General features: G+C 48.9%; 1 long non-coding RNA gene across 1 annotated transcript; it reads left to right on the top strand.

Annotated features, from left to right (window-relative positions):
• Positions 1 to 947: 947 nt before the first annotated feature.
• On the top strand, positions 948 to 1,206 carry LOC123329926. The gene is made up of 2 exons (XR_006545534.2): positions 948 to 1,072; positions 1,174 to 1,206. It is a non-coding gene; the product is annotated as an uncharacterized LOC123329926 (long non-coding RNA).
• Positions 1,207 to 5,343: the final 4,137 nt, after the last annotated feature.

Raw genomic sequence — 5,343 nt, forward strand, 5'->3', positions numbered from 1 at the left:
AATTCAGCTCAAAGGTTGTAAAGGCCAACAGCCCAAAGGAAGGTGGGTAAAATGCGACAGGACACACCAGAGGTGAAATATACGATGGCTCTTCAACATGCAAACATATTCTTTAACTCACTCAGAAGATACACACTAATTAAACCCACAATGGTATGACTTTTTCCCCATTTTTAGGGGTACAGCTTTTTATCACCAAATAATCAGTTTGGTAAAGCTGTGTTAATGGTATAGGAAATAGTTTTGCCTTCATAACGATGGTGAGGAGGTAAACTGTTACCACCTCTGGAAAAAAAGTGAAAGAAAATGAAAGTTAGGCGCTCAGTTGTGTCCGACTCTGCAACCCCATGGACTGTGGCCCGCAGGGCTCCTCTGTCCATGGAGAGTCTCCAGGCAAGAACACTGTAGTGTGTTGCCTTTCCTTCTCCAGGGGATCTTCTCAACGCAGGGACTGAACACAGGTCTCCTGCATTGTAGGCAGATCCTTAACTGTTTGAGCTAACAGGGAAGCCCACCTGTATGGAGGGCAATTTATAATTTGTCAAGAGCAGATCCTTTGAGGATCCTTTGAGGCTGAATGCTAGGGTCCACATCCTAATCCCTGGAATATGTGTTACCTTATGTGGCAAAAAAGATTTAAGATTAAGTTAGGAATCTTGAGACTGGGAAGTTATTCTAGGTTATCCTGGTAGGTCTGCTATTATCCAGGGGTCCTTATAAAAGGGAGGCAGGAGATGAGGGAGGAGGAGGCAATGTGCTGATGGAGCAGAGATTAGTGGCCCTTGAGAACAGAGGAAGGGGCCACAAGCCACGGAAGACAGCCGGCCACCAGAAGCAGAAAAAGGCCAGGACATGCTTTTCCTGGAGTCTACAGAAGGAAGCTGACCTGCCAACACCTGGATTTTAGCCCGATGAAATTGATTTTGGACTTCCGACCCCCAGAGCTGCAAGAGAAGATGGTTCAGTGTTGTCCTGAGCCACTCGTTTGTGGCTAAGCAGCCATGGGAAACTAACATACGTTCTGCCGCTCAGCAACCCCATTTCTAGGACTTCATCCTGCAGACACACCTGAGTAGGTACAAAATAACGACAGACGGGGTTGCACGTTGATCTCCACAGGTCAGCTCTTTTGTCCATGAACAGGCTCTGACTGTGCTTGCATGCTGTCTGTAGGGCTCGGTCACACCCAGGCACGCTTCATCCTTCCCGCTACGCTGACGCTGGCAAGACGACGTCTCTCTGCCAGCCCCAGGTCCGACGCTGACACTGCAGGAAGATTGCCCTTGCCACAGCAAGGTTCTAGCCCCTACTCCCAGGGTCAAGTGTTAAGGAAAAGTCCCTCATTATCTAATCCTGAGAAGCCCTAGGGTGAGCCCAAACAGAGCTCTGCTCTTTCTACAAACACAATTCACAGCTCTTTGTCTTCATTGCGGAGCGAGGCTTTTTCCTGACATGGGAGAAATACTCCTGCATGATGGATTAAAATTCCTCAAAGAGGGTGAAAGAGGAAAGCAAAATAAATGTATCTGCATGACTTCGAGTACAGATCCCCTTGTGGGGCCTTGTACCATCCTCAGAGCTGGGCTGGAGCTATTTTAAAACTAATGTTGTGCGTGAGATGAAACTACTCTATTGAAAAATCTTCTGTTCAGGGATGGAGATGGGCAAGAAATCAGTGCCGGGGCTCTGCGAGAGCTTGCTATGGTTATAAACGTTCCCAGCTGCATCAGCAAAGCTGCTCCGAGTTGACCGTAAACCTTTTGCGGGGAACTCAGGAGGCAGGGCTGACAAGGCAAATTGAAAACTGGAGTCCCTTTGACTAGGAGTCCTCTCAGGCTGCTAAAAATACCCAGTGATCTGCCCCATGTGGGGGCAGGCCAGGGAACCCTTTCTCCCTCCACCTCCCTGTGCCCGGTAAGAAAAGGGGCCAGTTAAGGAGGTAGGGATAGAGGGGCAGGAGAATTCATCAGATACCAGGTGAAGCAACTCTTGCCAGACCTGGTGCTGTGTGCCAGAGCTGCAGAGTGTCTCCCTAGACTAGGAGGTGAGGGCAAAACATGAACTTTAGAGCCAGAGAGATTTGGGTTCAAATCCCAGCTCTGCCATGTATACTTGTTTGTAAAGCCACAAAGCATGTGGCTTTATAAGCCTCAGTTTTCCCCTCTGCAAAGTGGAGCTAATAATCTGAACTTGTGGACTGCAAGCTTTAGGGATTATGTATGGCAAGTGCCTGGCATAGAATGGGTTCTGTACAAATGGGAGCTACTATTATTGCTCTGCCAATCTAGTGAAGAAAGACCTTTAGAAGCAATGGGAAATCAAACAAGGAGGAAAACCGCACATAATCCCAGGTTTGTAAGGTTTGGGCAGCAAGTGTCAGAAAAATTCTCAGGAAGGAAATGTTCTTGCTAAGACCTCACCCAATCTCTGTAGTCATAGAAATCTCTCCCCAACTTCTGATGTCAATAAATGCTACCTTTCTTCCAGCCTGCCCAGATCTGCCAGGGGGGTGTCCTTTTGTGCAGCATCATTTCAATATTCACCTGTTTGGTGTCTGCAGCACTGAATGGCATCATTCCTTCTCTGACACCCAGGGAACTGGAAAATGGCAGGTGGGTGATAAAAGAGTGGATTGGAGGGTTTGAGTGGAAAGCAGAGAATACCCTGGGTAGAGGAGGCAGAGAGCAGGAGCATGTGAGGCATGTGTATCACTCAGAGGCCAATCAGAAAGCTGAGGACCCTATACACCCCTGCCTCCTCTTCAGACGCTGGCCACAGGAGGAGTCCCCAGGCCACCTGCATGACTGGTTCCTGGGAACCCCCTTGGTTTGCTTATTCCCTAGAATACCTGACAGAACTCAGGACAGTTGTAAAGGACATAGATCAGATCACCAGAAGAAGAAGCACATAGGGCAAGGTTGGGGAGGGCCCCGAACATGGAGCCTCTCTGCCCTCCCCGGGAACCAGGGCATCATAGTGTGTTCCATCGTCAACATGAAGCCTGGCACAGCTCTGTTTTCTCCAACCAGGAAGCTCTACCAGGCTTTTTTTGTGCAGAGACTTGGGATTTCATCACACTGGCATGATTGACTGAATCATCTGGAACATACAAGGACGGAGATTCTGGGACACATAGGTGGGGGGCAGTCAAGGTACCATACATGAGATTAGTGAGAAGTCAACCCCAAAGCAAGACCAACTCTAAATGGTAGAGGCGGAAGGGAGGAGACCCCTGTCTCCACGGTGTGAATTAATGGGCAGTAAGAAAGATGTTTCTAGAACAAACCTGGAGCCCCAGGACTCCAGGATAACCCTGACTGTTCCTTTGGTCTTTTTAAGAATGGAGACACCCTGGGAGAAGAAGTCACAGGACACAAGCCTAGACTCTAATTAGAGTCCAGCGGGTTTCTGGTCCTTGCTCCGCACCTAACTCTTCTCATCCTTGACTGACCCAAACCTCCAATGCAGTAAAGCAGATTTTTGTTCATCCATGGTGTGCAGGACTGGGTTACTCTTAGGACTGTTTCCGTATGAGCCAAAGGCAGACCCAGGAGCCCTCAGGCTGATGGCTTTGTACCTCACTCACCAAATCCATGCACTCTCCCCATTAAAGGCTATATACAAAGGACCCACCACGGGTCACGGACCACAGGCCGGGTAAGCCCATGAGTCCCACTTCCTGCAGGAAGGACAGGGCCTCTCCTGCCATGTCCTTCAGCCCGCCTCTCAGCCGTTTCACAACCTGTTAGCGCTTCCGTTGCAGAGGAGCCGACTCCAAACAGTCCATTTCACCACCTGGAAGCCTGTTTAGAGGAGAGGATGGAGCAGGGGGCTAGTTCAGGAGCTCACATGATGATCCAGGTTATCATTCCTTCCAGCTACTCATTCACAAGGTATCTGGGGATAATTGAGACATACAAGGAAAGAAGATACAAAAGAATGTTATGGATAACTGATCCGCTACTGAGGAGCAGGCAGATAGATCCGATAATGTCCTCAGTTTCCTCAGGGATTGCTTAATTTCAAAACCTCATCCTGTTGCTGGGTGAAGTATCTTTATCTTTGCTTAGAAAAATATGGTCAAAATATGTATAGACTAGAAACAGAAGAGATTAAGAAGAGGTGGCAAGAATATACAGAAGAACAGTACAAGAAAGGTCTTAACGACCTGGATAATCTCAACGGTGTGGTCACTCAACTAGAGCCGGACATCCTGGATGTGAAGTCAAGTGGGCCTTAGGAAGCATTACTACATACAAAGCTAGCGGAGGTGTCCGAATTCTACCTCAATGCTTTAGAAATCAGGATGCAAGTGCCCAGGCCCCCTTTATAGGCACGTGACCCAGAATCTACGCGTTGGCCGCTCCTCTCGCAGCGACCCCTAGAGGCCGGGGTTCGTTGGTATAGGAGGCAGAGACCCAAGACGGCCTGCGGCTGGGAAGGTGCTGCCGAGGCTGCCAGTCCATCTGGGACCCCGATGCTGGGGCAGAAGCAGAAAGGAAAGCTGTGCTCAGGGCACATGGAGCTCACCATCAGCAGCACAGGGATTTAAGCATCGGGCCCCTGTGCAGACATTGTTTTGGGGGCTGCTCTTGGAAGCTTGGTTTCAAATCTGGTCCTCTCCCGTAACTGAGAGTGACTGCATATCCTTTAAAAAAAAAAAAAAATATATATATATATATATTTTTTTTTTTTTTTTTTCCCTGCTTAAACCAGAGTGGATTCCGTTGTTTACCCTAAGAACTGCCTGACGACCCCTCTTCAGTCTGTTCTCCAGGCGACAGTCAAAATCAGTTTTTCAAAAGCTGAAATCCAATCACACCACTTGCCTCCTTGAGAGGCCCTGTGTGACGGGATCTTGCTCAGCTCTCCGACCTCATCCTACCCCACACTCATCCTCTTGCCAGCTCTGCTTTAGCCACGCTGGCTCTGACACAAGAAGTTCCTTCCCAGCGACTCTGCGTGCCAGCGAGTCCCTCTGCCGGGCAGGTTTGCCCTTCGACCCTCCCCATGCTTGACCCTCGGATGGCAGGTCAATGTCATCTCTTCCAAAAGGGCTGCCTGGACCGTGCTGTGGTGGAAACCCACGTCTCCCTCGTTATTCTTTGTCTGGCCACGCTGTGGATTCCTTCAGAGAATCTACCCCAATTTGTAATTATTTCACCTGTTTACTTGCTTATTGTTGTATTATTGTTTATTGTATTGAAAGTGAAAGTGAAGTCGCTCAGTCGTGTCCGACTCTTTGCGACCCCGTGGACTGTAGCCTACTAGGCTTCTCTGTCCATGGGATTCTCCAGGCAAGAGTACTGGAGTGGGTTGCCATTTCCTTCTCCATTTATTGTA

Source organism: Bubalus bubalis, chromosome 17 (genome assembly GCF_019923935.1).
Source record: "Bubalus bubalis isolate 160015118507 breed Murrah chromosome 17, NDDB_SH_1, whole genome shotgun sequence".
Taxonomy (NCBI): Eukaryota; Metazoa; Chordata; class Mammalia; order Artiodactyla; family Bovidae; genus Bubalus; species Bubalus bubalis.